The sequence below is a fragment of the Eleginops maclovinus genome, chromosome 16 (assembly GCF_036324505.1).
Source record: "Eleginops maclovinus isolate JMC-PN-2008 ecotype Puerto Natales chromosome 16, JC_Emac_rtc_rv5, whole genome shotgun sequence".
NCBI lineage: Eukaryota > Metazoa > Chordata > Actinopteri > Perciformes > Eleginopidae > Eleginops > Eleginops maclovinus.
In genome coordinates this window covers 19,965,393-19,988,619 of record NC_086364.1, presented here as the reverse complement: position 1 = coordinate 19,988,619, position 23,227 = coordinate 19,965,393, and the positions used below count along the sequence as shown (strand labels likewise).

At 42.5% G+C, this 23,227-nt stretch overlaps 1 protein-coding gene across 1 annotated transcript in view; it reads left to right on the top strand.

Moving 5' to 3' along the window:
- The first annotated feature begins 4,572 nt into the window (after window positions 1-4,572).
- pvalb6 (parvalbumin 6) overlaps window positions 4,573-23,227 on the top strand; it is a 48,536-nt gene continuing 29,881 nt past the window's right edge. The window contains exon 1 of the mRNA XM_063903261.1: window positions 4,573-4,834. The gene's annotated coding sequence lies outside the window, so the exon portion shown is untranslated. The remainder of the gene's footprint in view (window positions 4,835-23,227) is intronic.

Sequence of the window (23,227 nt, the reverse complement as noted above, 5' to 3'; positions counted from 1 at the left end):
AAAAGCATTCACTTAACTATGCATGTAATGGCCTGTGAGGATTGATAGTAGAGCCACTTCTCTCTCTGACAATTGCTGCCCCAGAAAGCTCTGACAAAAAAAGTGTTGAATCCAAAAATGAGCTTTTTCTGAATTAATAATAAGACGTGTTTTTTATTTACTCTTCATCTTTGAGATTGTGTTCTCACTTCCACTTAGATTGCCAGTGGCTGTCCCTACCCGTTCCGTACCGGAAACCTGATTTCTGCTGCGCATGTGCGAACAGGCAGCTATATACTATCCCATGGTACTGTTGGAAGTATGTCAAAGCAATTCACGGAAGCTTCTGGGATTGGTTATGCTAAAGAAGTTCACATTCTGGAGGCTGGTTCTCCTAAAGATCCCACAGTGGATGACTAAGTGCTGCCCCTGGCCAAATTGGGGCCCTGACAACACATTACAGGCAAGCCTTGGGCCAGTTTGGATTTTTCTGAATCTGTGTACGGGTTTCTTTAGCAGGCTTTAGTGGAAAAGGACCACCAATTTTCAGTGAGGTGTTTAAACAGCTATTTTTAAAAAGGAGACAAGCAGTCCCAGGTTTAGGCTCTGCCAGCTTCCACCCTGATGAAGTGTCCTTGAGCAAATTAAGCCTCACCTTAAGAAAATGAATCCTCGCCTATTGCTATTTCCAGATTACTGCGGCTGACCCGGACCTCTGACACGGAATATAAAAAAAGATTTTCCAAAGCATCTCATCTTCATTACTGCTGGTCCTTTCATGCCCCTCAGGTCCTACTGTGACGAATGAGACTCGACCCGTAAATCAGGAGCTTATTCCAAAAACCATGTCCGGAAGGTACTTTACCATGCTTCACATCTTCAGCGCGTTCAGCGAGGGATTCATTTGCCTGAGAAGTTAAAACAGTCACCGACAGGGGCAAGTCAATCACATGTGAAAGACATGGAGGGAGTAATACAGAAGCAAAGTGGCCACAAACACAAGCAAGGACAAAGGATGACCACAAGGAAATGCTAAACTATGACTAAGAAGATGATTACAAAGTGACAAAAACCACCCCAGAAAGATAAATATAAGTAAAAAAGAGGAAACACAACCAGACAGATTCAATAAAAACCCTCCAAAAAACTGTGAAGAAACAAACTAGCAAAGAGAAGAAGACATTTATACTTCAAACCCCAAATAAGTTTGGGAAAAACACTAAATGGGACACTGATTTTCTGCAACCAAGAGTGAAACACAATTGTCTGTGATTAAGATCCACTCCATATTTTAATGGTTTCCTCCTTGGCCCATGCTACATCCTTCCATGGAAATGAGGTCAGTCGTTTCTCCATCCCCCTGCTACAAAGAGACACAAAACAACTACAAACATATGAAGCAAAATTACCACAAAGAGATGCAAATAGAGATGCATGGCAATGACAAAAAAGACTATAAAGAGATGCAGGAAAGGAGACAAACGGCTCCAAAAAGTGATGCGGTATGGTTTGTGTCACTTGGAGTCTTGCTTCCCCCGTAGGAAGGGCTGGGTGGAGGAGGGGGTGTTTTTTACTTGTCTGTGCCCAGAGGCCTACGGTTTCATAATCCATGACTGTAACTTGGTTCTAGGTTGCGTGCGGTCTGCATCACTATGTCACTTTTCACATTATACCTTCACAAGAATGTATGAAAAGCACAAGACCGATGAGCGGATTCCACACCTGCATTCATCCTCCTTTTTTCTTTCCTCCCTTGCTTGCTTTGTTTTCTTCGCCACCCTTTCATCCCTGAGTGCATTCAGCCAGAGGCCAATCTGCTCCTCTTCTTCTGCTCTCCATGTGGCCTGCAGTGCCCTCTATCATTATCACTGCATCCCCCTTTCTGTAGCGTGCCACGTTCCCCAATTCATCTCAGGAAACTCGTTCAGCTCTTATTTCTTCACCTTATTTTGCCTTTTACTCTGTCCGTCTTTTCTCTGCCTGAGTCTAAGATATTGCTCCAAAGTTAATTGCAACACACCAGCACAGGATTGGATTACAGTGTGATTTATTGGATGGAAGGACATTTTCTCCACTCTGAAATTGATTGTCTCCAGGTACAGGTGCATGTGACGGCTGGTCCAGGGGGGCTGATGGACGCATTCATTTCTAATCATGTTTTTTTTCCCTTTTAAAAATCATTATTAAGGTCGCACACTGAGAGGCGACAGCGCTCATGCAAACGTTTGGTTATTACCTCCAAGTAAAAATATCCTCGATACTAGGATTTCAGAATAAGGCATTCTACAACCACTGGAACCACTGGTCTCGTTACATTTCCATGGCTGGTGCTCGGAAAAACAATATTTGCAGTTTACATAAAGCTTCATTCACATGACAAGTGGTAAATTACTCTGAACTGAAGTTGCCGCTGATCGACTAAGCAGAAGCACTACCGTTGGTGTCACCTACTGCTCCAAATTGACTCTGCGCTGTACCCACAGATAAACACTGTATGTAGCGGTGCAACCTAGCAAGGGTGCTAACCACGGAAACCAAACTTTACTGACAGTTTTTACCACACGGCTTTGCACCCAACCGTGCAGTCAGCAAAGAGCACATCTAAAATAATGTGGATGCAGCTTAAGAGGCCGTACAGAAGCCTCGTTCATTACGTGCTCAATCCACTGTTGTTGTCTTTGGCGCTACGGCTGAGTCAGAAAGAGGCTAAGATGCGCCCTAGTCCATCTTTGAAGCCTGATGTCGTTACGTTTTTCAGTCTGGTTTTGAAAATAGCAAGAGTTGTAGCCGACCTGCAGGATTCTGGGAGTTTATTCCAGATAGTGGGGGCATAGAAGCTAAACGCTGCTTCTCCTTTTTTAGTTTTCACTCTTGGGACAGAAAGCAGACCCATCCCAGAAGACCAGAGACTCCCTGGATGGTTGATAATTTGGCAGGAGACCGTTCATGTTTTCTGGGCCTAACCCAAAAGCAGTATTTTAAAATCAATTATTTGACCGACAGGAAGCTAGTGTAGAGACTTCAGAACTGGACTGATGTGGTCCACTCTCTCAGTGTTAGTGAGGACTCCAGCAGCAGCGTTCTGAATCAGCTGCAGCTTTCTGATAAATTTAGTGAGGCCTGTGAAGACACCGTTACAGTAGTCCAGTCTACTGAAGATAAACACATGGACTAGTTTTTCCAAATCCTGCTGTGTCATTAGTCTTTTAATCCTAGATATGTTCTTCAGGTGATAGTAGGCTGATTTAGTCATTTGACTGTTGAAGTTCAGCTCTGAGTCCATGACTACACCTAGATTTCTTGCCTTATTTGTTGTATTGAGTTTTAACGATTGAAGCTCTGATCTTTCCTCCTTGGCTCCAAAAACCATAACCTCTGTGTTATCTTTGTTTAATTGGAGAAAGTTCTGACTCATCCAGTCATTGACTTGCTCAATGCACTTAATCAGTGTTTTAATTGGGGCATAGTCTCCTGGTGAAATTGTTATATCAATTTGAGTATCATCTGCATAGCTGTGGCAACTTATCTCTGTAATCGGCGCTGTGTTTCCTTTAGAGGAAGAAGAAGAAGATGTACTTTATTAATCCCTTGAAGGGAAATTTCTTTTTTTGGTGTTTTACACACACACACACACACACACACACACACACACACACACACACACACACACACACACACACACACACACACACACACACACACACACACACACACACACACACACACACACACACACACACACATAGTATATTCATGCTCAAGCAATGATGATATACATGCACAAACAACCACACACATGCAGGGCAGGTGATAGCCAGTAATTACCAGGCTTTAACCGGAAACATCTGTAGAAGTCTGAACTAGTTATGAGGAAAGCGTTGATAGTGCTGCCCGAGCGCTCAGGGACAACGCTTCTGTGGAAACGTATGATTTGCAGTTCGCATAAAGGGCCATACATATTCTGCCCGTCTGCATGCTCAAACCCACTGCTGTCGATGTACAGCTCCTATTGTTCGCAGCCATGAACGGCAAAACGTTTTTCTAAAGGAATCGCTGAGCACTGCACATCTTAGCTGAAGGTTTATCACTCTTCTTGCCTTCAAATGCTGCTGATGTCATGAAGTGAAGGAGCTTTGTATACTAAAGCAGCTGTGGGTAGAAAACACTGTAGGCAATTCTGGCTGAAGAGTTTTAATTGACATTGGTTACGTAACATTCGAAGCCGCCTGTGTGAGTTGTTCGGTCTGAGGTGTGTCCATGGTTGCACTTGTATTTGTTTGTGACGATCACATGACAGTACAGTAAAGAAAGAGCTGTGTAGTAACATCCAACAGATTAAAGCGAGTGAACATAATGTTTCATTTTTTACCTTTTCTGCCTCTCTCTCTTCTGACTGCATCCTCACCCGTCCTTCCTCCCTCCTCTCTCCAACTTTCCTCTTCCTCCACTCCCTGCAATCCCTCCTCCTCCTCCTCCTCCTCCTCTCAAACATCACACAATCCCCTCCTATCCCAATCCAGCGCACCCTCACTCTCTCTCCCTCTCTGGTCCTTTATCTCTCTCTCCCTCTCTTTCTCTCCTTCATCTCACCTCCAGCCAGCCAGAGCACCCTCCTCCTCCTCCTCCTCTTCCTCTTCCACCTCTTCTTGTATCGCACAGACCGCCTTCTCCTGCCCACTTTATCTTTCACTCTTGACAGGTCTCACTATCTCCACTGTCTCTTTTCTTTTCTCTCTCTCTTTCTCTCTCCATCTCTTCCTGTCCTTCACTTCTCTCCAGACGCCAGAAGCTTGCAGGCTTGCCGGTCTTCCTTCAAACTACTGAGGACTCAGAAGCACTGTCCCTGTCACTGGAGGTAAGTGTCTACAAATGTCTCTGTGTGTCAGCGGTCTTTTACATTGCATGCATCGGCCGCAGCTTTAGGAGGAAGACGGGATGATGTGTGAAAGAGGAGAATAAGGGTATATGCTGTTCTGCAGAATACGGCAGAGTGGCATGACAGTAAAAAGATGTAAAGGCAAACACTGCTGGAGGATGACGGTGACGGTGTGTCAGAGGAAAAGTGAATTAAAAGCATTGGAAAAGAGGAAGGCTATTTTCATTCAGCACTCACAGTCTGCTTTAAAAAAGAAACACAAAAACAAAAAAGAATCAAGGAGTTCAAGAAGAAGGAGAAAGGGAAATCAGGGTGTGAGAGAAGGATTAAAAATGTATTATAGAGAAGAAAACAGAGTGGGGGAAATAATTCAGATTTGAGAATGGGATGCTGAAAGCAGCTGCATGTCTACAAACGCAGCGGTGCCTTGCCTCCTCCACTCCTCCCGTAAAAATCCCATTCACAAACAGGACCTGGAAACAGGCGATGGTGATTGGTTCCCAGAGCGCTGTGTGTCTGTGTGTGCTTCTGTGTGTGCGTGTGTGTGTGTGTGTGTGTGTGTGTGTGTGTGTGTGTGTGTGTGTATGTGTGTGTGTGTGTGTGTGTGTGTGTGTGTGTGAAAGAAAAGGAGAGAGGAGGGTGGCAATGGGAGAGAAGACCCAATGCATTCCTGTGCGGGTGATGCTCGAGCAGATGCTTGAATGAAACTGCAGAAAATGCGCTTGTTCATTAACATTCACTACACAGAATCCACGCTATACATCGATGTAAAGGTGACAGATCTTTAAATGGCATTTTAATTTGTGGATTTGGCTCAATGACAGATGTTTGGACAGTGATTTTGCACCAGACTCAAACTTCTTTTTTTTTCTTTCTCCCTCGTTGCGTCATGCTGTTCCAGATTGTCATCCCTCTGCCCGCCGCCGTCACTGTCGTAATCTCGTTGCCTCTGCCAACTGCTTAGATTAACAGCTGTGCGAACTGCGATGTTCTGTGCAGGCCAATTAGAAAGTGACATTGGTTTTAGGAAGGCGGGTGTCCGATTGTGCGTTGAACGTATAGGGCAGGGAAGGAAGGGAGGCGGCGAAATGCATAACTTCAGATACCTTTACAGGGCGTAAAGTAGAGAGAGAGAATTGAACAAAAATAATAGATTTGTTTTAATTTGATCAGTCTAACATTATGGGAATCCTTTAAGGAAAAGCTTGGAAAAAAGGCACCCCCTGACTGGCATAGTTTATGTTCAATTATTGGATATATGGAGATATTTTGGACTGGACCAAAGGGTGGAAAGAAAACCAGATATGTTGTAATAAAAAAATCAAGTCATTAAAGGAGCGTAACATATTTTTGGAGGACATTATACGAGGAAGTCTGAAATAAAATACAAATAAAGTAATGAATGTTTTGGTGCATTACTATACAAAATGCATGGTCACCCAAGTTCAAAATCCAAAGTTTGGTGAAGCAGGAAGAACTTGGTTTAACAAAGTAGGTCAGAGATATAGCTTGGAGCCAATCAATTAAGGTCTTTGTAAGGAATAATATAATTTATTTATAATTGTGCCATAAAAGCAATGGGAAGTCAGTTCCAGGTCAAGTTTGAGCAGCTGCATTTTGGGCAAACTGAAGATGATTTAGTGCATTTTTACTTTCATTATTCCAGTTGGGATGAATCTCAGTCTTGCCATTGTTTCATGGTGAAAAACACCCAAATATCTTTAAATCAGTCTGTTAGGGAAGCCAAACCTCATAGAATCAGCAGGTTTAACTGGAAGACACACTTGTGTATCATCTGCAAATTCACGAAAGTAAATTAAGGAGGAAAACGTGAAACAATGGGCCCAGGATTGATCCCTGAGGAACACCGGAAGTACGTTTTGTAGAGAAACAGAAAGCAGTCAGACAGACCGGATTTAAACAAGATAATGTGGGAGAGAGGTTGTGAGATGTGCGGGAAGATGGATGAAGAGTAGGAGAGAGGCTAGATTATAATCAGCCCCTGTAGGGAATAGAGCATACAAGTAAGTAGTCATTATTGTTGAATAATACCATAACCATCCACACACCCTCCGGACCTTCTCTCCTGCTAATCGCGTTATCTCTCTCCACTCTCTCAACCTGAGCATCTCACGTCCACATAAACTTTATCACCACTTCTCCATTAGATATAAAAGCCAGGCGTGATGCATGGTAGCATATCCTCTCCTGATTTCATGGGAAATCATTGATTTAACGAGCGTGGAGCTCTGCGGAGTGTGAAATACCCAGGTGTGATATAATGCTCCTGGGGGAGGAGACCTCACAGTGTGGTTATGGCAGGTTGTGTGTGTGTGTGTGTGTGTGTGTGTGTGTGTGTGTGTGTGTGTGTGTGTGTGTGTGTGTGTGTGTGTGTGTGTGTGTGTGTGAGACAATGGTTTAGTATTAGTTGTGCAATGAAGAGGAAAGAGGAAGACACGGGTTAAAGTGTGGATGAAGAAGAAAGGAAGAATTGAAAGTGTGTGCTGAGAGCTGTTCAGCACCGATGCTGGTGTGTTTAAGGAAGCGTGGAAAACCAGCGTAGGAGAAATGTCCAACCTGCACCAGTGGAATTGGGACAGGTGGACTGGGAAAGGTGTTAAACCACCATAACAGACGGAATGAGGGTTCACTAACCATGTGCGTGTGTGGGTGAATTGACCATTTGTGATGCAGTTGGACCTATTTAGCACTCTGATTAACTTACGGACCTGCACGTGCTGCTAAATACTGGTTTGAGGTGGCTTGTGTGCACTAACACAGTATCCATTGTGTTGTGTTGGGTTCAAGGGCAGAACATGCACATTGTTGTCAGCAATTCTGCAGAACCGAACTACACAATCCACCACTAGGATACACTTACTCCTGCAAAAGGAGACGTAAACCTATTGGAAATGTTTGTTCTACCACTGTACGCCTCTTCTGTAATGTGCTCGCTCCTGACATCACATGTGGGGAGGTGATAAACTATTATTTTGTCTGCACTGCCACACCATGACTCATGATTTAGTCTTTTATGAGGCCAATGATCTAAAGAGGGCGCGCTCCAATGATTTGTTTTAAGAGATTGCGCTCATATATGTGACTGAGTCCTTAGACATAATGATCATCATTAATGGGGCATGCAGATATCTGCCCTGATGTTACTGCAGATTAGAAATCAATCTAAAAGTGTGAAATTATTTAAAAATAATGAGGTGTAATGAAGGGTCATTCTGAATGTAGGACTCTCAACCGGTTTCATTTCCGACTCGTTCAAATGACACTAATGGAAAACAAGACTGAGAACCTGCTGCCATGCCTAGATGTTCTGAGCATGCTTCAAGCTGCAAAATGCTAACCTCAAGACGCTAACATGCGCACAATGACAAGGTTAGCATGTTGATACCATCTAACATTAGCATGGTAGCGAATATTTGCGAATAAGATGATCTTTGTATCAAACATTGTGCCAATCGTCAAATCGATGTTAGGGTTATGGTCAGAATCAGATTGAAATATCCATTCAATCTTTATTAACATTCACTCCATACTGTACATGAAGAAGGTGACAGATGTTTGGTCAGTGATTCTTCTTTGTCCAAGTCTTTCTCCCTTATTGCATCATTCATAGTGCTGATCCAGATTGTCAACCCTCTGCCGCCGGCATGTTGATATATTCAGCAGGTAGATTAACAACCATGGGCTAATATTTGCCAACAGAAAAAAAACGATTTTTAACAAACATCCTACCAAACGTTATATAGTTAGGGTTAAGGTTTGATCCAGACTGACAGGTCCAGGTGACAGATATGAAGTGAAACTCCAATATTTGCCGAACAAAATGATGTTTGGACAGCGGTTTTTGCTTTTTTTGGTCCAAGTCTTTCTCACTTATTGCCTTATTCTCAGCGCTGATCCAGATGGTCTTTCCTCTTCCCGCCATTACCATAGCCTTTGCATGTTCATTGTCGAATAATTGTTAGGGTTAGGGTTTGGTCCAGACTCAGATTGAAGATAAACAGTCATAAAAAGCAGCATGTAGTTTGGAAACCGCCCATAGAAGCGGATCATTACGTCTTACTACCTTTGCTGCATTCAGAAATGATGTGGAAACAGAAAACCAAGGGAAAAGAAAAGTGGTGATTGTGTTGGCATTCATATGTGTGTGTGTGTGTGTGTGTGTGTGTGTGTGTGTGTGTGTGTGTGCATAGTATGTTTATGTGTATTCCTGTATATCTCAGAGTCCTTGTCCTACATTGCCAATTGCCCTCTGGTTGTCCATTTTCTCTCCTCTACTGTGCATTGTTGTGTGGAGACATAAAGCGGAATGTGAGTGAGTAGGATGGAGGCCTGCCAGTGGGCGGACTGGATTGGGAAAAGTAATTTTTACTGGGAAAGATAGATGGGTGGTTGTTTGTGTGGGCTTGTTATCAAAGATGAGAGAGTAACGGGTCAGTTAAATGTGAATTGTCAGAAGGAGGCACGGTGCTTATGTGGGCAAACATCCATGGAAAGATGCATCCTGGGAAATGGAAAAGTGTTTTCTCTGGTGAATTTCTTCTGATCTTGACCTTCATTTCCTACTTTTCCTCTGTTCCCTCCTCCTCCTCCTCATTTCACTGCTGTTTAAGTCTGTTTTGATCTTTTTCTACACACCCTCAACCTTTTTTTCTGCTCAGCATATGGTCACTACGTTCTGTCTACCACTTAAAAAGGTTGTCTGGATGATTAAAACACCGTTCCCAGCTACGGCACAGAGGTCGCTTTGAGACAATTTGCATTTGGGCTGATTTTGTCATAAAAAGCCCAATTAACCCGGTGTTCAGGGCCCCTGTTAAAAGCCATTAATTAAAACACAGATTTCGATAAAAGAGAATGAAGAAGAGGATTACTTTTTTAGCTGAGATTTTTTTTTAAAGACGGGGAAACACGGAGGCTGGTCCTAATCAGATACACTCATGCATGATTTATCCTACAATTGCCTACCGAGCTGCATTCAAAGTCATATAGGATAATATCACTGATAATGCATGGTATACCACAGCAGTACGGGTCATCGGACAATGTCCCGCGGATACTACAAACAGGCATATACAGTAGCTGCACACACAGAAACACGGTGCACTGAAGCAGGGAAAGGCACAGATCGAATTTCTCCCAACAGCCACCTAATCACATCCACAAAACACGTGCACACACACACACACACACACACACACACACACACACACACACACACACACACACATTAAGATATCATGATGAGCACATATAGACAGAAGGCTGTGCTGATGGTGAGTCTTCATCATCAAGGTCAAGGGCAGATGTTGTGCGAGGCGTCTGGCATCTGGAGACGTCTCACTGATATGCAGGACGATCGGTTAAAAAAAACGTCCCTGATGCAGCCAGTTCGAGGCTAGTTTGTGTGTGTGTGTGTGTGTGTGTGTGTGTGTGTGTGTGTGTGTGTGTGTGTATGCAGAGCTGGACTTTGTAAGGACTTGTCAATGTGTTGTACACGAGCCCAACAAATTCAATGGGTCTCAGATGGTGTCTTGACAAAATTTTGGCCCAATTGCATCATCTGCATTGCTCTATAATTGCCTTTGATTTAAGGGTGCAGCTCAGTCCTCTTAGAGAACCACAGTATCTTCCCTTTTGTCAAATGTTCTTCAAGCAAAGCACATCATTTCCTTTAGGGAGAACTCAGGGTCCAAAAGGAGTTGGGTCCAGTGTTTCTAAAGACAGCGGTATTTTTAGCGAGGTCAAAGAGTCGATACTTTCTTTAGACTGTCGTAGAGGTCAGTCCGGTTAAAACAGTGTCATTCCACTTCCAATTAGAAAAACCTGTGACCTCTTAAATTAGATCATTAACGAACCCACGGTCAGATGGGAGAAGGAGCGAGTATAAATGGATCAAGACTTTTCTTATTTCAGCGCTTGATCTTCTCTGGGTTTTTTTTTTTTTTTTTAGAAAAGAACAATTAAAGAGATGATGTGACCCATTTTATCAAAGCCACTTAAAGCCTGTATCTTTGGGGAGTCGTGGTATATAAAGAGTTATACTGGTCTTTAGAGAAGTGAACGGTATCTAAGGTTAAACGTTTAATCGGTCAACAAATGTCATTTTGTTCTGGACTTTTGATGTAAGGTTTTATTACAATTACAGACTCTATAGTCTCCATTCTGGCCAGCAATCATTCATACCAGTTTCTCAATATTAACAAACACATCTGCACCTTTTTATTACCTATACTGCTTATTTGTACCATGATTACACTTCCACTTGAACCAAATTAGTTTGATATTTTGATAAATATGATTTTTTTGGTTGCATGATTAACACCATTCTTGTTCTTGGCTATGGAAGTAATAAGTGTTATTACTCTTCGGTTAACAATCTTTAAAAGAGGTTTACAATTCACACCATAAGTCAATCTTTTCCCTTCAAATTGTGGAAGAATGTGGAACAAGCTCATTACAGTTTTTCCCAGGCGTTCATCTTCAGTCATGTTTCTTAAAAGTTCAAATCAAAAACAAACTTTTACAAAAATGGAGCACCACTTAAAATTCTTTACCTGTTCTTCATCTAAGTAGGATTATCCAGGGTGAGTGAGAAGTTCTTGCCTCCCAGTGCAACTCAAGAGAACAAGTGGAATAAGAACAACTTGCATGCCCTATATGCAAAGAAGCTATCGTGGAATGGCTCCCGTTAATGTGGAGCAACGAACTGTCAATGGTCAGATTGAGTTGCATTATCCACTCGTGCAAAGCCGCATTCGTTGTGAACAATATCCATCAATCGAGTGTCACATCCCCCCGGCAGCCTCTCGAGCCCTCAGGAACAAAGGCCAGGGGAAGTTTTCCTTCCATTTATCGCTTCGTACACTTTCTGTACGCCTTTTGTCTGACCTTTATTTTCAATTCCCTGACTCTACATTTAATTTAAGCCGCGTTCCTTATCCCATCACCCATACTCTCTTCTCCCCGGAGCAATCTCTGCATTATCGCCTACTTTGCGATGCTCGTCTTTGGGTTGAATGCTCCCAACTGAGCGTCGGTCTGAGAAACCTGAAGCTATTTGGTGCTGCATGACTCTACTTCATGAACAGAGAGGGACATGGGTAAAGACAGGAGGGAAATTACAGAAGCAAATGATACCCAACTAATAAAGCATTGTAGTTTATTAACATTCTCAAACTCACTTTTGAGATTTCACTTGAAAAAACTCGATGCTGCAGAATCAGACATCTTATTTATGTCCTTGCAACTACATTACCCACAATGCAACTGACTTGTTTGTTGGAGATATGGGTGTGTGTATGAGTATCGCATAATGATGAGATTTTTCGCTATTATGTTTGTTGTGCATCCTGAGACTTTAAAAGAGACGTAAAGTGAAAAATCGGAGTAATTTACAAATCTAACACCTACATTACCCACAATGCAACTGAATCCTCAGCAGCTGTGTTGGAGATATGGGTCTGTATATTAGGGTCACATAATGCTGAGAGTTTTCGCTATTGTGTTTGTTGTGCATGCTGAGACTTTTAAAGAGACATTCGTGAAAAATCTCAGTAATTTATGATTGTAACACCTACATTACCCACAATGCAACTGAACTACCAACTGTTCTATCTTACATATGGGTGTATTATGTTAGTGTCGCATAATGCATCCTGAAACAAAGGTTGTTTTTGTATATACTGTACCTTTCTTTTACTTTCCTGTAAAGAGATGTAAATGGATTTTCCGACAAACACATGCTGTGCAAAACAATCCTGATGAACAAATCATAACTTCATTCAGCTTCATGGCGACGTCTGCCATTACTATTCTGGATTCAAATTGATGTCTTTAGATACCTTTTTGGATACCAGACCAACATTTTAATTAAGTATTACTTCACAGAATGCATTTGCGATTAATAACACACACAAGTTCTGTGCAAAAGTCTCTCGTTGTCACAGATCAACACGGAACACTAAGGCTGCATACTTCTGAAGTACAGCCAAGAAAATGATTGAACTCGTGCTGTATTTCTCAGTGGGGCTGTAAGCAATAAAATACATCTCAAGGGTTTTGATTCAGATTTCATATCAGTGATCTGATCCAGGAGGATGAAACAAAGCCAGCAGCTGAAGCGACACTCACTTACAATGTTTTTCCCATAATGCACTCCTTCATGAGTCCCATTCACTTTAATGGCATGTTCTGGTGACTCGGTATCATCAGTGAGAGACGTTAGGATGGAGATATTCCTATGTAGCAAAGCCTTTCGTAGCCAACCGTTTGTCACTTGAAATACACATGACATGATCAGAAGATCTATGTTGAAGGAGGTGGTATATTTTTGGCATACTATTTAGTCATAGAAGTGTGCAGGACTGTGTGTCCTAATCAGAGGTGGGACCAAGTCACTGTTTGGCAAGTCCCAAGTAAGTCCCAAGTCTCAGCAGTCAAGTCCAAGTCAAGTCCCAAGTAAAGACAGAGAAGGGCAAGTCGAGTCCAAGTCCAAGTAACACCAAAGCCAAGTCGAGTCCAAGTCCAAGTCCCAAGCTTCTTCGAGTCCTGAACAAGTCATCATGTACTCTTCACTTAATAATGCCATTATCAGACTAACGATCACACAATTTCAACATATCAACCTAATCTTCAGTATTTTTTTATACATACAGATTAAACTATGCATATATTTATATATCTGTATATACGCATGCGCCCAAAGACCTTCAAAGTATTGTGTGTGAATGGTGGGTTAGAAATGTATGAGCACGGAAGGCACCACTGTCATCCTAAAGTTGGTAAAGCGCCTTGACTAGTGAGGCATGGACTGTGTGGATGCATGTAACTGGCATTGATGCTTCAGTGGATGCCAGTTACAGTAGGTCAACATTTTGCTTAAATCACAAAGAAACCTAATATTTCAATAAAACAATGTTTAATCTGCATAACAATTAAGCAGCATGACTACACACAATGAAAGGTGCTGGGGGTAGGCGCTTGAGAGACAGACAGACAGAGAGAGAGACAGAGTACACCTCCCTAATCTTAGTTATTTGTGTACATACCTGCAAACTCAGAAGGGCTGAAAAAGGTGACAAACTAAACCGTTGTAGGGGGGTCTGGGGGGTCTGGGGGCATCCCCCCCCCACCCCCCCAGCCTTTGTACACGTTGCCTAGCAACGTCGCACATGCGCATTATATCCTGCTCCGCTCCGAGTTATAGTAGTTGGCTATTCATGGGAAACGCATGAACAGCACGTTAAGATCTCGGCCAAGTCGTAATTAAAAGCAGTTGTTCATTATTTAAGTTAAGCGGCGGTAACGCCAGTGTTAAACACGGTGTTAAACACGGTGTTAAACAAGGTGTTAAACACGCAAATGCCGGTTGGTGTGCGTACGGTACTGAGTGTTTATCGGTCCACGGCCGTAATGAACGTGTCGCATTGGTCCATATGTAATGCGCACGTTCTGTTGTTCCCATTGGCATAGAGCTATTGAACATTAATTTTAACAAAGGATACGGATAACATATCGCCCACGGCAGTTTTGTCATTGTATGTATAGCCTATATTTGTATTACGCTATCATCATTCAACATGTAGAATGAACGTGTTATCTATAGAGTCGATTTACATAGAATTCACAACCATGAACCTAATCTGGATCTTAAACCTGCCAATTGCAACTGAGAGAGACGCAGACCAGACGGACAGCTCTCGACTAGGCTTCCCTTCCGTGGCACAATTGCATCTTTTCCGTAGATGAAATCCGGGGAAATCGTGAATATTAATGAGGGGAAACCCGGGGATTATCCAATCACGCTGGTTAGGTCCCTGATCCAATCCAAAAAGGCCAAAATCCACCACATGATTGCATTGCTCGCACTTGCCTGCCGGCTCTCTCACTTTGCGGTCTTTGGGGCTTCGCAGGTTCGCATTGCAGGGAAGGATGTCCATGATCAGGAAATTTAGCTTTTGACTCGAGGCATGTCAAGTCATTACAAGTAAAAGAGGCAAAGTCCGAGTCAAGTCTCGAGTTAATAGTATTCAAGTCCAAGTCGAGTCGTAAGTCATGCCGAATTTGATCAAGTCAAGTCTGAAGTCATTAAAATCATGACTCGAGTCTGACTCGAGTCCAAGTCATGTGACTCGAGTCCACATGTCTGGTCCTAATTCACATCCTCCCCTGAAGATATACCTTGGGTCCACTTTCTAGCTTTACCTTATGAATGAGTGCACATTAATTTCTTTCTTGTGCATATTCCATCCTTACCCACTTGCCCTCAACCGATTTGCCATCCTGCTCCTCGCTCTGTAAGACGGCTGACCCTAGCAAACCGGCCTGGGGCGATTCCTCAGGGTGTGGACCGAGTGTCAGGATGAACATGAGAGGCTGAAAGGGAGAGGTTGTGTAAATGTGTGTTACCCCTCTTGAAGCCAGTGTCTTTGCGTATGAGCAGTCAGCTACTACTGCTGTTAGGGTTTTCTGCTGCAAGGTCAATGGAGCTCTCCCCCCTCCGCCTCCTCCTCCCATCGCTCTCTTACTGCAGGAGCTGCTGTCAGTGACAAGAGGGTGTCAGCTGCTGCTGCTGACCAGGCATCACTGCCGGGGTTAGGGATACAGGCCAGTGCACGCACACTGGCAGACATTGGCATCCGCGTGCACACTCAGGCATGCAGGCCGGCGTCGCTCAATCTCGCTGATGCGGTTTCGCATAGTACGCCACCAGCGCTAAGAAAAGCGCATTCATGGGTGCTTGTTGATGCGTGGATTGCCATCCCACGTACTCTCCTTCTACTCTGCTAAACACATCGTTATCCAACTGTGAGGGAAACACACTCTATGTTCAGACGATTCAAAACAACCACCAGCGCAGTCAAGTCGCGTGTCAATGCACAAACCACTTGTGTAATGATGAAGAAAATGAGATGGATGAATTGCACCCGAATGCCTAATTGCAATCAGATGCAGAAATAAGAATTATAATTAAGACATTAAGTGGATGAGTATTCTCTCCATTCACTCAAGGTCAAACTTGCCTCTTGAAGAAGGAGAAACAAATCTGCTAACGATGAGGACAAACGCCCCCGGACCTTATGTCCAATGAATTTAAACAACTTCAAACTGTGACTTTAACAACCCCTCCTCTCCTCGCTGCCTCTCTCCCCCTCTGCGCTTTCCCTCTCGCATCACAGACGTGGCCCAGAATACAAATTGTGTTTTCCTTTCCTTTCTTTTTTTTTTTTTTTTTGGGAAACCCATAATGCTGTAGGCCAGTAAAGAAAGGGAGACGGGAGCGAATGCGTCCCACCAAAGAGAAAAGGGAGGCGACAATGAGGCGGTTAAGCTGCACTATAGACAAAAAGGCGAGATGGGGTGGAAATAGAGACACGGCGGCGATATATAAAGATGGATGGAAGACACACAAAGACTAAATGAAGACAAAGGAGCCTGTAAAGGACGGGCTGTTGAATAGCCTTCAAAGACCTGGTTCATTATTTGTTCAAAGCCACAATAATTCAATGTCTTCCCGTAATAATCTGCATTATGCTGCAGAATGGGGTGTTGGTTCTTAGTGGTATCGAAGGTATAAGTGACCCTTTCATACAACACCAAGTCCTTTAATTCCATATTTAGATCTGAAGTATCGATCGCTGGATCTATGACTTATTCCCTGTAACATAACACAACCCCGTCCTCATTCACTGAGTCTGCACTTCAGATGTTCAGAGCGTGCTGAAAGACAATGAAACTTAAGCTCTCGATGCCTTCAATATGCATCGATACCTAGAGAAGTAGTTAAAGCAAGCACCTCTGAAATAATATTAGGCCTGCTTTGATCTCTGAATTTTTGAATCTTTGAAAACTTTTAGCTCATCACCAGATTTATACTTGATGCTTTAGGTTCGAACCATTGACCTCAAAGAGATACAGTAGGTTTGGATTTATAGTTTGGGGTCGGATAACAGAACCAACCGGATGTATATGGTACGTGATAAGGTCGTATCGTGATATTTTCTTCACAGTAACTGTTTTTAAATCTGGAACTTCCTCCAAGTCTTTTCTATTTTGTGTCAGCTAAAGGCCTGGCCTATGGCGTCACCCCTGCAATCACATGGGCACGCTTCACAGAGCCCATTTTCTCACAATCAAACACTGTAATCATGTAGCATTCCTGGGATAAAGTATTTGCACTTCTATAAAGTTGTGAAATCATAATGATTTCAAAAAGGAAGAGGCAAAATGGAGAGTTTTTCTTGCTGCAACAAAAGAACAAACAATGGTAAAATAACCTTGACATCAAGACTTTTTGCATGCTTCCACACAAATGCACAGTTATTATTCTGTTATATTTTGGAACAGAGAAATCAAAATGCCCGCAATCCTGCTACATAAACCCTCAATGCCAAGACACAGACCAATAACGTTGTTGAATTTAGTTTTTTGACTTTATTTTGAAAACTATTGGGAAAAACTGTTCTCAAAAACACGTGTTCTTGGCTTTAATCCCTTGGTATGGGGGGACTCAGGCTCCAAATATACTGTATCTTATGTTAAGTGATGAATAAATCAAGCTCCTTGGTGGTAAATGTGTTCTTCAGTGACCGAAACTGAACTTGAATGTTAAGTGAGTGTACGTCCTGCTTGTAAACAGGACTGTGTAGTTGTGCAGGCCTTGCAGGCATCAGTGTGACCGGGTGTGTAGAAAGCAGGTCACCAAATACCGTCTGTTCCTTCATCACAACCACGAGACTTGCGATATACTTACAGTGGCAGTAAGGCGCTCCCCCTAACCAGGCACTGTTGTCTTGTGCCGCTCACAGACAGCAGGCAGTGAGTCAGACCTCAGAGTCCATCAGCTCTTATTAAAATCAAAGGAAACCAACCTGCCTGCCACTCAGCCCGTAGGATCCCCCACTCTGTCCGCTGGATGGAAGGGTAAACACTCATGATGGCCCGCTGCTCAAACATTAGAGGAAACACAACTGGAGCAGCGAGGCAGGAAGAGGACCGAGGGGGGGACCGCCATCAAGAGGCCAGGGGTGTATTTTGTTTGTGTGATCGCCGGTGCAAATGCTTCATATTTTTGTGAGTGAGCATGAGTGTGGCCACTGCCCTGGAAGAGGTGTGTGAGTAATAAACAAGACATGTGACTTTCTGTGACCCCATTTCACACTGGTTTTGTGTTTGCCATCGCCCCACTAGGAACCACACACACACACGCGCGCACACACACGATCAATGTTGTCTCATTTGATTTGGTCTCTTCCCTAAACAAAGCCCAGCCAAACTGGACTCCATCACTTTAAAGCAGCTGAGGGGAAATACGTGTCCTTACATCACGCTGCTGTGAGCCAGCCATGCATGACGAAGACTGCAGTATTTTCGGCTGGGGAGACACCCCGGCTAACACACACACACACACACACACACACACACACACACACACACACACACACACACACACACACACACACACACACACACACACACACACACACACACACACACTATAACCCCGCAGAGTGATAAACTAACACTGTTTAATGTATCTTATAGGAAAAGGCAATAAACCTTAATGCCTTTGCAGCCGTATGAGATGTTACTGTATACATCTCTGCATTGATCTGTCAATGTCAAAGAGTGAAGCTTTTAATTTTAGGATGTGTGTGTTATAGCTGCTTCAGTGTGTGTGACCAAGCCGCAACCTCAGTAAGCCAATGTGGAAGTGCCTTAAGCCTGCATCCTTTCTAATGGCAGGCAAATGGCAGCTTCACTGGTTGCAAAAATAAGTCAGATTGCATAGAAGTCTATGAGAAAATGAACCTACATCTCTCTTGATTTAATATCTTAGAAAACATCTTCCCAAAGAAAGTATAGTCTTAGTCAATAGATCAAAGTCTTCTTCAACAGAGCATAATGTTACCAATGTAAATTATGATCCAATTAAGAGTAAATTAGGTGATGAAGCAGTTTGGGCGATCATTGTTCTCATCCTAGAAATTGAGTATTTTCAGTCCTTGATAGTTAAAGACAACCTACATCTGTAAATCTTCTTCTTTGGTTCTGCTTACTCCCATTGCACAAAACCAAGATGGCGACAATCAATGGCGACTCCAAAACGCCTAACTCAACCAGTGCTAAATAAACCAATGGGTGCAAAGTTGGTTTCGAAAGATGTGCTTCCTGTTCCTGCCTTTTGACTCTTCTGGTCATTGCCTTGTCCATCCATGATTTCATTCACAAAAGAGTGCATGTGTGCAGCGTGTGTTCAGCAGCTCTTTGGCTTTCAGGCTGTCTGTCTTGCTTTGCTAAAGATTAAAACAAGAGAACAACAGAGTTAAAAAGGACGAGGCTGCAGCACAGCAAAGTGTCAGAGCAGGAGTGATCACTCTGGGTGACGTGCAGCCTGCAGGACGGTCACACAGATCACACAGAACACTTTAAAAACATACATTTCACTGTCAAACTCAAGGTCATGTGTATCATATTAATTCTGTCGGTGAAGCAAAGAACAATCTGCTCTCAACCAGCTCAGTTTAGACTCAATATTCAAACCAGAGGAAGAGGCAAGGTCGATGGGCTCATTCCAGTCAGGTGTTTTATCGCTCATATACTGTACGTGTAAACCCATTGAAAGACTTGCATGATGTCCAGGATGAACACAAATGTCAAATTGGAATTGATTCCAGCCCCCATGCAACCCTCAAAGGCATGAAGCAAGTATAACTGATGGATAAAACCAAACTCTATACAGTAAAACAGTTTTATGCACATATTTTAACATGTCTCACAAACAAATAGGACATTTGTGATTTACTGACGGAAGTAAATCAATAATTTAAAGAAGCCCTATTATGCTTTTGGGGGTTTTCCCTTTACTGTAGTGTGTTGTATAGGTTTGTGTGAATGTACACGGGCTGCAAAAGTAAAACCCCAAAGAGAGTTTCATTCCTACACAAAATGTTTTGCCTAAAAAGAATACTGCTGGTTCTGTGGTGTTGGTATTTCTCATCTCAAGCAGGTCAAATGATTAATTCAGTGCTTTATTCCATAAAAAAGTGGTTTCTCAAGCTTGACTGCCACTTGCTTAACATCCCACACTCATCCTCTTTCGAGCCACAAAAGAGTCAATCGCATTTTTTCATTCATGTTTGTGTTCTTGACCCCAGAATAATTGCAACGCTGCGATGCTACGACACAAAGAAAGTCGTATTGTACAGGTAGTAAACTACATTTTTGTCAGAAATAAGAAGTAATAAGCCATCAAATCTTATAAACGCGTGCCACAGACTGTGTAAAGCTATTATGCAGCTAATGTGTGGACTGGATAAATAAGAGATTCAATTGAATATGTGCATTGTTTTGCTTCATCCCACAAACCTTTTATCTACGTTGCACGACTGGACTGATTAACAATGGAGCTATTTCCATTTTTTGATAAATGCAGACAGCGCATTTAATCTGTCCCTCAAGTCGCACAAATATCAATAGGGAAAGTAATTAATTCAGAAATTCTTCTCGGCTCCTGCAAATGTCGCCCAGATTTCCACCGTGAAAGATGACTTCCATTCAGAAACTCCCATTGAGATAACTGTAACCCTTCATCTCTCCAAACAAGCTATAACAGCCATTTCTACACCTCATTGAGCCTTGGAGCTAAATTACGATGGCTCAAAAACTACTGATGTTGATGTCCATTTAATCGCCTGGATGAATTAATCCATTTGGAATTAGGAAAAGAGCGAGAAAAGGGAAGGAGAGGAGGAGAGAGTAATGGCTTGGAAGAGGACCCAGTGGACGAGGAGATGGCATGGAATACACATCTGTCACATGGAGACTCAAAAGGACTGGACCACTCCTGTGTGTGTGTGTGTGTGTGTGTGTGTGTGTGTGTGTGTGTGTGTGTGTGTGTGTGTGTGTGTGTATTTGCATATTTATGTGAATCATTGACTGACTAAACACAGTATATTAAACAAGCCCATCTATTAGACACAATGGACAACACTGTTATCCAAATCAGGCATTATAGCAATGGCTTACTGGCAAAACATGACAGATATTTTTCTTGGAACGGGTAAAGAAACAAAAATGCTGGCAGCTCATTGTGTGTGTGTGTGTGTGTGTGTGTGTGTGTGTGTGTGTGTGTGTGTGTGTGTGTGTGTGTGTGTGTGTGTGTGTGTGTGTGTGTGTTTGTCCTTTGGTAATCATTCAATGCCTCACACCTGGAGCACAGGAGCCCCTCTGCTGCGGCCAAATGATCCTGCCAGTGCGTTGGAGGGACACAGAATGGAGTATAATAAATAAATGGGATGGGGGGTGATCAAGGACTTAAGGGTGAGAGAATGGGGGATGCTAAAATGTGCCAGGAGAGAGGATAATGCCACTACATAGATTTGTGTCGCTAAGAGAAAGTAAAGCACAGAAAATAAATACAGTGAATGAAAATATTATTGGATAAAGAAACGCAGACATTTTAGGAACGTTTGAAAAACTTTTTGCTGTTGGAGAGATTATTATGAAGAGTTATTCTTGATGAATTTCGAAGGGACTGGTCCCCAAAATCATGTTACATGGAACTGGAATGGTTAAGTGTTAAGGATAACTCATATAACAGGTAGAGTGATGATGTATTTTTGAAAAGCAACCCTGAGGTTAGCATCGCAAGGGTGCCATCGACATAATTCAATGGGATTTTTCCATCAAATAAGATCTGTTGAAAGAAATCTTTATGACACTTAAATGTTTAGTTCAGCAGGATAATCTCCACATATCAACATCTCTTTTATGATTATATTAAGCGTAAAGGCAATCCCCAGAAGTAAGACAATTAACGTCAGGCTATAGAGGAACTAAATCACGGTCACATGACTTCATGTCACCACCGCTAAGCTAAAGGTTAGCCACTTGTTAGCAACCACAGTTCATGACACATAGAAGCTTCGGAATTTCTTCAGTGCCGTATTTACTGATGTATTTCAAGTCATAGAACAACATCTAAAAATATCTTAAGCTGGGGTTATCCAAAGACCTTATTTCAGGTCGGAAATTAACTTTAAAAAACCAGAAGTGGTAAAATGCTGAGTCATATCTGGGTTTTATGACTCATTCCTGCACCACTCGATAAGTACACGCACGTTGTGAATGCGCAAGGCTTTTTACTCAGTTTTTTTGGTATGTATAGTCTTAAGTGTAGGTCTTTGTATTATACTGTATTATCTTAATGCACTTGAGAGAGAAAGAGCGAAAGAGAGTCAGGGAGGACAGCCAAATGAGAAGGGGGAGATGGATGGAGAGGCAGCGAGATGGATGAGTGTGTTAATCCGGGTTGCAGGGACACATTGTCTCTGCAGCTTCAAGAGGACAGACGAGCCACACGGACAAACGAGGGGATCAACATTTGGAGTAGAGGGTGAGGCAAAACTGTAATCCAAATAAGACGCCATATAAAACAGACAGTTCAAAGCTTTGATTTGATACTCTGTTTTCAGTCTGGCTCCGGTCCTAATGTGTGATATCAGAGCGCTACTCTTTGGAGGTGCTCTAAACATCAGCCTGGCATCAATTGGATAAAAGTTAGCTCCAAGGACAACTCGCTCCCTCACAAACTCACTCACCCTATAAAGCATCTTTCAAATGTAGGTGCTTGAAGACAGGCTGATGCAGTGTGTAATTATTACGCTGAAATACTGAAGGCATCATAGTTTTCCTTGACGTCGGTGTAAAGTGGAAATGAATAACGTGCAAGACACAAGGTTAAAGTAGCAGTGAGTTTTTTTTTTTAAAGGGGCCTCATTCAACAGCATTTTTGTTCCAAATCTCTCCACATTTCTTTGTGAAAAGAGCTGGTTTCAACTGGAGATGTGCGTTCTTGAGATTGGATAATTAGCATTATAATGGATGAAGACATCTTTAGCAGTGTCAGTGCATCAGAGCAAGGCTTTACGGTGATAAAAAAAAGTGAGTAGCTTAACAAGAAGTTGCCAGAATATTAAAAAAAAGAGGATCATGTGGATAAGAGATGAACTAGAGTAACATTATAGTACATTTTAAAAGTAAATGATGTTTCTGCAAGTGTTTTAGAAGATCATGATCTGGCTTTCATAGAGATGTTGAGGAGGCTGTGTGGTGATATCTCTCTTTAAATGGACTGCGCTCCAGTGGAACAACAATGCACTCAGCACTCCAATTATGACTGCCAATTAAGTCACTTTCAGACGAGATGCCAAAACGTTTTTTGTGTTGTTTTTTTTTGCCGGTGCCAAGGATACATTTCCATTTTATGTAAATGTGATGGACAACAATGGAATCTGAATCTGAAAGCTATTACTTAACTGTGATCAATTCAATGACAGAAAATCTAAAAAC